General features: G+C 38.7%; 1 pseudogene; it reads left to right on the top strand.

Moving 5' to 3' along the window:
* Positions 1 to 7,516: 7,516 nt before the first annotated feature.
* Positions 7,517 to 8,209, top strand: LOC147438122 (secreted RxLR effector protein 161 pseudogene; annotated as a pseudogene).
* The last annotated feature ends 3,548 nt before the right edge of the window (positions 8,210 to 11,757 follow it).

Here is an 11,757-nt window from a genome sequence, read left to right as displayed (position 1 = left end):
CTTATAAGCTTTTTGGAAGTCCACTCCACATGGATCTTGTTCATAAAATTCTCTTAGACCAAGCCTCCTATTGGCTTCTTTGGTCTGGGGCTTTGCGGCGACATCATAAACTTCTTTTGGTAGAAATTTCAGCTCTACTTGATGTCCCTCTTCGCTCTTGAATCTTCCGACGAACAGTGTGGTGTTATGCTTTGCAAGCTGTTCTTGACAGATAGGTTGCTTTGGCGGTTTTGACTGAATCAGGGTCCGATTAGTATGATGGTAGCTCTTGCAACTTCTTGGCCCTCTCTACTGCTTGCATGGCTCCTGTTGAGTGAATAGAGTGTCAAACTTAGCAAATTTGGCAGCTTTTTCTCTAAAATTCCTTTCAATCGAAAATGCTAACAAATTTGGTCCAATTTTCTTCAAATCAATTTTTTAACATACATAAATGCATAAAAACATGTAAGGAACAAAATTATAAAGTCCAAACAAAAAATTGCAACAAAAGTAAATAATCGCGATTGTTTACAGAGCTGAGTAACTTTTTGTAAATTTGGCATTACAGGGTTGAAGTATATACCAAATAGATACTTTGAGTGAAATATGGGCTCATTTGGATGCATAGGACGGAAATGGTGCCAGATTTAGGCTTTAGGTCTTTGAAACAGTAAATGCAAAGAGATTTTGAGATTCTTTGCTCCAAATTTGTTCAAACTTGGCTAGTGGGCTTAGGAAATCCTGTACTTTGGATCTGTGATATGAAAAGTGCAAATTTCTTCCATTTTGGCCAAAAACTAAATAATCACGATTATTAACTTTTCTACCAAAATGAACATTTTTTGGTACAACTTGATTCTAGGCATTGTATAGACCCTGTGTGTATGTGATATGAGGTGATTTGGATAAAAAAATGTGGTTCATGACTCAGAATTTGGCTTGGAAGGACTTCTTTGCGTACTTTGGCAATTTTCCAAGTTACATGTGATCATTTTCCAAGTTACATGTGATCATTTTGGCTCATACTTGAATTTTGGCATGTAATAGGTGTGTACAAGTGATAGGTCAGGTGATGATGCAACTTTCAAGACATAATAAAAGTAAATAATCGCGATTATTTACAACAGTCACATTTTTCTTGCAAAACTTAAAATTTTTGACCTAAACACATTCTATACACCTAAAACAAGTCCTAAATTGAATTTGGTAAAGTTTGGGCTTGCCGGCATCACTTCGTGCTTTGTTGACTCTGAAATCTCTGGATTTTGTGACTACATTGCCTGTTGAGTTGGTTAGTCACTTTTAAGACTATGGACTTGTCCCCAACATAGTTGTGAAGCAACTCATTCAATTTTGGCCCATTTGGAGTCAATTTGACGTCGTATGCCGAATTTGACGCTTTGTAGCTTTTGAGCCGTTTTCTGCTTTTTGAGGGATTTGCTGATTGATTTCATGAAACCAATCATATACATTGTATATAGACCTCGTAGGTAAGCTGTCTGTGGAGTCCGACCCAATTTTGGCATCTGCCAAAAACCTATCTTTTCTACTTGGGACCCCCTCGACCTTTGCAGAATGGTCAACTGTTGCTATAGAAGTGTTCTAATATGTTCGAGCATGCTACAGTTCAAATCTCATCTAATTTGGTTGAGCTGACAGGCCGCCATGGTCGATTTTTTATCGTAGGTCTTCGTGCACTGCTCGGATTCTAGGGTTTTTTCTAAGGGTATAGATGAGCTACCGGCCGTACAAAATGGATCATTGATGAGTAAAGAACTTACCCCTCATGTCTTGTGAGAGACGGCACTGAGAACGGACATTTGTAGACTCCGAAAAGTACGCGCGAAGAAGTCGAAAAGCTCTCTCTCCAAAGGCAACAAGTGGAAATGAGGTGATTTTATCCTACCTCGGTTATCTATACTCGGACTTCCCAAACCAAATTTTCTCAGATTTCCCTGCTAGTCCTACTAGGCCGTGAAATCTATGCTAGACTCAAAAATTTTCCCAATCAGATTCTTGTAGCTCATTCTGCAAGAATTCTGCAAAAGTAGGCCTGGCCGCCTAATATAGGCTTCTTGCTTCCATCTTCCGATTTGATTGAAATCTATTGTGCTTGTCCGCCTTATCTTTTGATCACCACCGTGTCTTCAGTTTTTCCATCTGAGCTCCTTTGCTATTTATTATGAATTTTTGACCTATTTGTTGGAAAAATCAAAGAAAATAACAAAATACGCTAAAAAAGCAACGTGAAAATACAAGAATTAAGAAAATCAATTAAAAGAACAGTTTTATTATTATTTGTTGGATTTCTCCATTTTAAGTCTCAATATCAAAGAAAAATGATGAAAAATAACCAAAAAAGACTATTTTTTGATGATTTTTTGATAGTATATACACTATTTACACTCACCGGGGAGATATTATCAGTTAAATTTCCCATGTTCATGATTTATAAGGGAATTATTAGGTGATTTTGCAAAAAATCACACGTTAACATCAAAATTTTTTCCTCCCTCTTCAAACATTGCCCTTAATTACTTAGTACTCTTCCACCCCTCCTAGATGGCGTACTCCGGGACAACTGTGTGCATGGGTTGAAAAATCATGTCTATGCATATCCATGGATGGCTCTACCATGCTTTGAAGATCAATGCAGTTCAAACCATTATGCTGCACCAAGAGGTGGGTCTTGAGTGATTAACTCAAGGGTTTCTGATGTCGAGGCCTACTGTTGCTGTCTTCCAAAGAGAAAATCTTGTAGCTTGTGTGCTCTTTGCTTGATTGTACCATCAGGATTCTTTAGCACGCTGATTTTTTGAGCTTTTGGTACCAATAATGACTATTGTTGAGCTTTTTCTCTCCATTGATATCTTGGTTTGTCTTGGTCAGAATAGTGTGGTTGAGGTTCTTGAGGCCTAACTCTCCATTGCTTGATTGTTGTTGCAGTTTACAGAGAAGATAAGTGCTTCTTTTTCTTCCAAACCCATTTCGTGTTAGGTTCTGCGTTTCTATGTATTGAATCGTGGAATCTTCTTTGGTTTTGTCAATGATGTTTTGGGCACCCAGATTTGAATTGGTTTGTCCTTAAGCTATGCATTCTGTACCCAAATTTGCTTGACTCTTTACATGCTACTTGTAGCATTTGCTTGTCAAGAGGATGGAGAAGATTGATTACTTCGTGGTTTGCTTTGCCGAAGATTGCCTTTCCATTCCTCCTTGCTTGGTGCAGTTTGAAACAATGAGTTGCCCACCTTTAGGTGATAGCTTGAGCTGATTTGTATCCCAATCTGGTACTGCTTTGTATATCCGCATCCAAGGAATCACTCATGTGTTCATCTGGTAAGCATAAAAACTGATGAGGATATGAACATCCATGTACTATCACGTTCAAGTTGACTACTCCCAATGTTGGTGTTAGGTTCTTGTTGCATCCTTTGATAGTCACTATTCCTGCTGTCAATGACTGAGTTGTTGATTTCTTGTACGTGGAATAACTGATAGCATTTACTCTAGCTCCTGTATCAATCAAAGCATTTGTGCTATGATTGTTGAGCTATACTTTGATGCGAAGGTCCATTCCATCTAACCATTCTTCATCTGTTGACACTGCATCTTTCTGGAATTCCCATTGTCGGTCATCTATTTCCAATGTGTTGATGGAAATAAGTATTTGTTGATTCTTGAGAGAAGATTTCCTTTTAAGCACCCGAAGCCGAGCTTCTTCTTGGGCTTCATCAATAACATGCTATCATTTTATCCTCCTTTGTTTGGTTGCATGCATTCTTTCTAGCAATTCATTGGTTAGTGGAAAATTGTACTTCTTTAAACGGCATCCACTAATCCAATTAGCCATTGGTTCACCATCTAGGGTGGATAACTTAACTGCTCCACTTGGAGATACATCTTCAATGATAAACGGTCCGTTTCCCTTTTTCTTAAACTTGGGAATGTGTTGCTTAAGGGAATGGACTAAAACTAAGTCCCCTTTCTTGAAGATTTTTGTAATTAGATAAGAATCAAAAAATTGTTATGTTTTTGCTTTTGTGCATAGATGTGAGCTACAACAGTTAGCCTTTGCTCATCTAGCTTCTCTAAATCTTCAAGTCTTTCTGAAAATTCATGTCTAGTCGTGTAAAGATTCTTTGCTACCCTTAGTGTTGGCAATAGAAATTCTATTGGCAATATGGCATCGGGACCATAAACAAGGTTAAAGGGTGTAGCATTTAAAGCTGATTTGAATGAAACTCAATAAGCTCATAGAGCAGCATGGAGATTCATTTCCTAGTCTATCCTTCCTAAACTAACCACTTTAGTCAATACCAAGCTAAAAATCTTATTCATATGCTCAACTTTTTTGTTTGCTTGTGGGTGATAGGGAGCTGATTTGTTATGGATGATCATAAATTCATTAAGCATGTACTCGAGTACCTCATTGAGGAAATGAGTTCCCCTACCACTGATAGTTTCTATTGGCAGTCCATATCTTGTGAACACATACTCATATAAGAATGCGGCAGTGATCCTGGCATCATTATTTTGGGTTGCTTTAGCCTCGGCCCACTTAGTCAAATAGTCTGTAGCTACAATAATGTATTTAGCTTGGGCTCTATAAGCAGGTGGCTGTATTGGCCCAAAAAATTCTATACCCCATTTTACAAAAGCTCTAGCTCCCATCATTGGTCTTAAAGACATGCTATCTACTCGTGTTGGCATTTTTGCTCTTTGACAAGCATCACATCTTTGAACATATTCTTTGGCATCTGCAAAAAGTGTTGGTCACCATATGCCTGCCATCAAAATTGCTCTTGCGGTGGTCTCACTAGAAAAGTGACCTCCAACTAATCCAGCATGTGCTTGTTCTATAATCAGAATATATTCGTCTTCATTTGCAAAAAGACACAAATGCTGATCCTTACCTCTTTGATACAATTGCTTTTCAATAAGCATAGTCTCTTGCTTCAGTTTCAATTGCTCTTTGATGGCGTATACTCATATCCTCAGGAAATGTTCGGCTCGATAAGTAAGTAACTAGATAGTTACTCCATTTAGGAACATGTGACATTTGAAACAATGTTACATGAGGTATGGGTGTTTTTTTTTGACATTGAGGACAATCCTTTACAAAAGAGTGAACATCACTCCTCATAGTTGACCAAAATACCCCAAGTCTCAAGATCCTTTGCATAGTTTGGTCTTTCACAAAGTGAAGTCCCACTATGTAATATGTCCTTGACTTAGATATTGGTTTTTATCTTCGGGATTAATGCATAAGAGCAATACTCCATCTCAGTTTCTTTTGTATAGCCTACCAGCTAGTAATTGATACATAGCCGATTGCTCAATTAATCCGATTATAATAGGAAGTGGTATTTACAAATCCACTTGAGCTATGATCATCAATGATACCATATTTTCCGACCATTGAGGTATCATTTCCACACAGAACAGATATGCATGTGGTAGATCCTTGTCTACTTCTTTAGGAGGTTGTCTTAGAGAAATCCTAAATAGATGAGCAGCTCTTTGATGAGTAGTACCCTTTTTTACAACTACAGTGAAATCAAATTCTGGAAGAATGATAAACCATCTCACTATTCTTCCCGTGCTGCATGTCTTGTTGACCAAGTACAATAAGGCTTGGTGGTCCACAAAGAACACAATTTTGTTTGCTAATAGGTAACGTCTATACTTTTTTATGGCATATATCATTCCTAATTCTTCCCTTTCAGTGGTGGTATAATTCTTTTCTGCCATGTTCAAATGTTGGCTAGCATAAGAAATAGGAAAATCAATTTTTTCGTCTCCTGGTTGAGCTAGTATACACCCTATGGCAAAATTGGAAGCATCTACATGCATGTGGAATATCTTATTCCAATCTAGTGCTTTCAATATTGGAGCTAAGGTGAGATCTTGCTTAAGCTTCATGAAGGATTCTTCACACTCATCAGTCCATTAAAAGTGTGTAATCAAGCTATAAATGGGTTTTACAATTATAGCGTACATATAAATGAACCGTCTGTAATATCCACAATGTCTAATGAAGGCTTGAACCCCCTTGACTGTTGTTGGTATAGGCAAATCAACAATACATGAATTTTATCCATATCAGTAGCTATGCCATTTTTAGACACTATATGTCCAAGAATTTTTCCTTCTCTACCCATGAATGTGCACTTTTCAGGATTTAAGCAAATCCTATAAAGTTTAGATTTTTCGAATACCTTCTTGAGGTGTTCAAAATGATCAACCCGGATTGATGAATGTATGCATAGATCATCCATATATACTTCCAAGAATTTCCTTAGATATTCCTTAAAAGCATGACTCATCAATCTTTGAAATGTGGCAGGAGCATTAGTTAACCCAAAGGGCATAATGCAATAGGCAAAAATACCTCATTCTGTTGCAAAAGAAGTTTTATGCTGATCTTTTGGGTCAACCAAAAGTTGATTGTATCTCAAAAACCCATCTAAGAACCTGTAAGCTTCTTTTCTTGCAACTCGTTCTAATACATGCTCAGTGATAGAGGAAAGTTGTCTCTATTGGTAGTTGCATTCACTTTCTTGAGGTTGACACACACTCGTAATTTTCCATTCTTCTTGGGTACTACCACAATTGGAAACACCCAATCTATGTGTTCAATTTCATAAATGAATTCGGCTTCCTTTAGTTTCTTAATATTTTCTTTGATCTTTCTGAAAAATGTTTCATTGTATATGTATGGCCTTTGTCTACTTGGTTTACATCATCTCTCATGGGTATGGTATGTTGATAGATTTCTGGATCAACACCCTTGAGATTCTTGTAAGACCAAGCGAAGATATCTCTGTATTATTTTAGTAAGCTTAGTAAAAGCTCTTCTTCTTCTTCTGTTAGGTCATTTGCAATGTAGGCAGGCTTATGCTCTTTTCTTGGTTCAGCCAAATCTATCTTTTTTGCGTTTTCAGGCCCTTCGTAGGACTCGCCTTGTTTTCGTAGGTCTCTAACAGGTTGTTCTACTATAATTTTTTGGTCTTGGAGAATATATTTTTTATAATGGCATGGAACACTCATTACATGTTTACCATCCTCTTCTTGGTTTCCATTTTGGTTGTATATATCTCCTTTAGAGCTTTTTTCAACTCTTGATATTTCTTTTTTCGCTCAATGGTTGTCATGGTTAGCTCCTTGTCCTGTTTGTTTGGCTTTGCTTAAATATCCTTCCTTGTTTTTATCAATGTTTTTGACATTTTTGGATTTTCATTTGAAGGATATCTGCCAGTGATTTTGCCCTTGACACAATCATGTGCATCTATCTGTATCAGGAACTATGTTCTACTGGAGATTGATGGCATAAGTCTTGTTTTTGTTGGTATACTTGCAATGCCCACCTCTCTCAGTTTTTCCACCACAATATATGATGCACAGTTTGTAAGGACCCCATATGAGGAGAAGCCAATGGTGCACATATATTTGGTGGATTCCAGCTTTACACGCTGATGATATCTCTATTTGTGATCGTGGATGGTACGGAGCAAATTCAGGGGCAATTTTTGGCATGATGGAATGCAAATCTGTGAGCACTCCAATGGAGGTAAATACAAAACTCTCCATGGAAGATTCTTCTCCCTTAGTCGACATTAAAAAGTACAGGAAACTTGTGGGAAGCTTAATTTTCTTGTGCAACACTAAGCCGGATACTTTTTTGCAGTAGGTGTTTTAAGCAGGTTTTCCAACCAACCAAGAGAATCTCACTGGAAGGCAGGTATGCAAGTTATTAAGTACATCAAAGGTACTTTGGGCCATGGAATTGCCTATGGCATTGGCACAAATACTCTTAGTGGGTATTGTGACTCTAATTGGGTAGGAGATTGTGACTCTAGAAAGTCGGTTTCTGGATTTTGTTTCTCACTTGGTTCCGGAGTGTTTTCTTGGATCAGCAAGAAGCAGCCAACCGTCGCTCTTTCTTCAAAGGAAGCAGAGTATAAAGCTGCTTGTTTTTCAGCTTGTGAAGCAGTTTGGCTAAGGCGAGTCCTCACGGACTTAGGCATTTCTCTTCATTCAGCAACAACACTTCAATGCGACAACCAGAGTTGCATGGCGATTGCCACGAACCCCGTCTTCCATGCACGCACAAAGCATATTGAGGTTCAATATCATTATGTTCGAGAGCTAATTGAGGATGAAATGGTGGAGCTAGAGTATTGTCCTACTGAAGATAATTGTGCAGATATCTTCACCAAAGCTCTAGGGAAAGACTAGCTACTTCAACATCTTGGAGTTGGCACACGGCCAACATAGAGCATCTTCGGGTGTTCATTGAGGGGGGGTCTTGGTATACTTGCAATGCCCACCTCTCTCAGTTTTTCCACCACAATATATGCTACACAGTTTGTAAGGCCCCCGTATGAGGAGAAGCCAATGGTTGCACATATATTTGGTGGATTCTAGCTTTGCATGCTGATGAGATCTCTATTTGTGATCGTGGATGTTACGGAGCAAATTCATGGGCAATTTTTTGGGCCTTTCATCAGAATATTCCTTTTTGTTGAAATATCTAGGCCGACGGCAGGAAGACAATCGAAAAATGGCCGTCCGGTGGCCGGTGATCCGTGGTCTTTGGCCGGTGGCTGATTTCTATGAGGACTTGTCTACCCAAAAGCGGCTACACATGGGCGCATGGGAGAGTCCTACTTGGACTTGGCTATCTAAGGGCGGCTGCACATGGGCGTTTAGAGGCTCCCTTACATCTATATAAGGAGGCCTTCTCATGAGTAATTTGGTAGAATGGTGTGCACACTTGACGCACACAACACATCCTTGTGTAAGGATTGTTAGTCCCTTGTATTCCTACTTGCTTTAGTTATCTAAATCACCATCTAAGCTCTACCTTGAGAATGTATGGGTGGATGAAGCCATTACTTTGTAATAGTGTGCTAATCTAAAGTTTTTGATTTTCCACTAATCTACTTTGCATCGTATCTCTCTCTACTCTCGATTTCTTGTTAGGAAAGTCAAAAAACTTTTCCTCCCCTCCTTTCAAGAGTAGCTTAGCTCTCACATGTTCTTTTTCTGACCCCGAATCTTCTGAGGTAGCTGAGTGTTCTTCTAACTCATCTGTTGCATCATAGTAGAGGTCTGAAAATACTTGTTGAGCTTTCATCAAGTTCTTGGGTTCCTCAATTTTATCTTCAATGTGGAGGGTTGAAATCATTTGGATGGGAATGAGTAGGCATAGACATATTCACACATATATCAATTGTTGCTAAATTTTGAGTCCACTCAAATGGATCAAACAAATGTTATGGAAAGGGTTCAGGTACATAGGCTTCTTCTGTACAATCCCTTTCTAAGGTACATTCTTCTCTTTTTAAGCTCCCGTTTTTTGAAGCTCCATATATCCAAATAGGAGTGTCTTTGTTTAACCGAGAGGGAAGCTTAGTTTCAGTCGAAGAAACTGAATCGAACTCTTGTATGGGCGTTTTCATGACATCTCTATAGTGTGATCTTTTAGATTAACCCTTGTTATAGATCCCACTTGCTTCAAGTACAGATAGTTGTTTCCCAATCTTGGATAAGCTGAACCTGTTGCATGAAAGGTCTTCCCAATAGGATTTTGTAATTGAGTTTCTTTCCAAAGTCTACTATGGCAAAAGTGTGTTGATATTCAATCCCACAGGAATTAACTATCACTTTTTCTAGCAGTCCTGATGGTCTTTCAATATGTCCATCAGCCAATTGCAATTTCATTTGAGTTTGTCTAATGGATGGTTGTCCCCAGGATTCTCATACTGCTTTTGTGGCTATGGCTATGCCTGCCCCGCTATCCAGTATTTCCATGGTTTCAATGTCATTATATTTCACTGGAAGGGTGGTGTTTCCTTCTTCCCCTTCGTAATATTCTCCAACTTTATTCATTGGAACATATCGAATCTTCTTGTTATCCATTTTGTGTTTCAATCTTTTCACAGTTTTTGCGATGAGTCCCATTATCCCCACCTTCTCTAGGGTTTTATGTAGATCATTCCATAAATATGGTCTGATTTTTAACAATTCTCCCAAAGTAAGAGTGCCTTGGATGGGTGTAGACATGATTGAACTTGAAGTATTGTCTACTTCCAGGGTCTGTTCCACTCTTTTTACTTGAGTGGTCTTACATACTATGGATTTATCTTCATTATCTCCCAAGCAAGAGGGTAATGTTTTCAAGATCAATGGTTTAGACAATCCTAAAGTCTCTGATCCGCAATTCCCATGCAAGGATTATACATCCATGTCCATATCAAGAGGTAGGTTGTCTAACCAAACTTCCTCTATAAGAGCTGATTTTAGAGTTAGGCTCCCATCATTGATCTCCTTTTTCCCATAAGTTTCCTGGCTAGTCTTCTCTACGAATGGAATTCCGTCTAAGGCATCTTTGCTATCCGACACTATAAGTTCTGGCTCTTTTGGTTCAAAGTGGGGTTCTTGCTTATCTCTCTCCACAAGCTCCTCAAGGTTTTGCCATACTTTTAAACTTGGGTTTTTGTTTTTCCAGCATCTCTTGCGTGATTCTTACCAAATTTTGATAAGCTTCAAGCTTAACTGCTTTCATGTCTAGAGAAGGATAGTTTTTCCATTTGTTTTCCATGTTTTGGCCTGCTTTAAGTCCTGCTTGGTAGGCGTCCAAGGTTGCATTAATAGGCTTGAAAATTTTATCAACCAAAATTGATCCTCCAGACTTCACAATTGTTTCTTTGATTTCACTTTGAGGTTCTTTCACCTTTTCTTTCAATAGCTTTTTTGCTTTCTCCTCGATTTCACCTCGTTGTTTTTGTTTTCTCAATTCATATCTTTTGCTTCTGCTTCTTTTGGTCTTTTGAGAGGCAGCTTTTGTGTTCTCTGAATCATCAGAGGAGTTATGTTTCTTTTTCTTAGCCTGAGCTGTAGTGATTACCTTGATTGGAACAATCGGTTCACTCTCAGATGAGCTACTAGGTATCACTTGGACTACATTTACTACTATTTTCCCCTTGTTTAAAGGATTTGTAGGAATTTTTTTTGGGAAGTATCCTCCCTTTTTGCAACATTGTATGTAATAAGCTTCAACCGGCTTGAGGTTTTTGTCAAGCTCTGGGCATTCATTTTTCCAATGATCATCTGCACCACAGTTGTGGCAGTTTCCTGTTCTTGGCTTAATCATGGGTCTTACCATAGGAGGTCTTACACCTTGATTAGCTATATAATACATTGGTGTGAGCTATGGTGGAGCATAAGTCATAGGTTCTTCCATTGGTGGTGGATGTGAATTATAAAAATCTTCTTCTACCATTATTGTAGATGGACTAGGCTCAGCATAGGGTGTAACATGCACTAGTGCTTGTTCGTCTATGAGTCCTTTTGAAGGCATGTACTTTACAGGCACTATATTATGTCATGGATATGGAGGTTGTTGACCCAACATGAATTGAGGTCTTTCCATACCCATTGGTGGTCTTTGAGCTCGTACCATGTTAGGTTGGTATCTGTACATGGTTTGTCCTTGTGGTCTCATAGGCACGTACTGAACATTCCCATCATACTTTGGTCGGTAGTAGCACTCATTGGTCTCATGGTTGGTCCATTTTTCCTCGATTTCACACCATTTTTGTGGTCTAATTGGTTGGCCCTGTTGAGGTATTCCTTGCCCTGGTCCCCTCATAGGTGCTTTTTGCATATTATTCATCATGGCATTCATCCTTTTGAGCATGTCTTTTGTGGCTAAAAGTGGTGCTACAGCAGCCGTTCCCACTTGTGCTAGTTTAGTTGAAGCTGTTTTCT

Source organism: Adiantum capillus-veneris, chromosome 17, assembly GCF_014529385.1.
Source record: "Adiantum capillus-veneris isolate H3 chromosome 17, ASM1452938v2, whole genome shotgun sequence".
Lineage (NCBI taxonomy): Eukaryota > Viridiplantae > Streptophyta > Polypodiopsida > Polypodiales > Pteridaceae > Adiantum > Adiantum capillus-veneris.
Note: the sequence above shows the minus strand (reverse complement) of the source record. Positions and strands in the feature narration are given on the sequence as shown.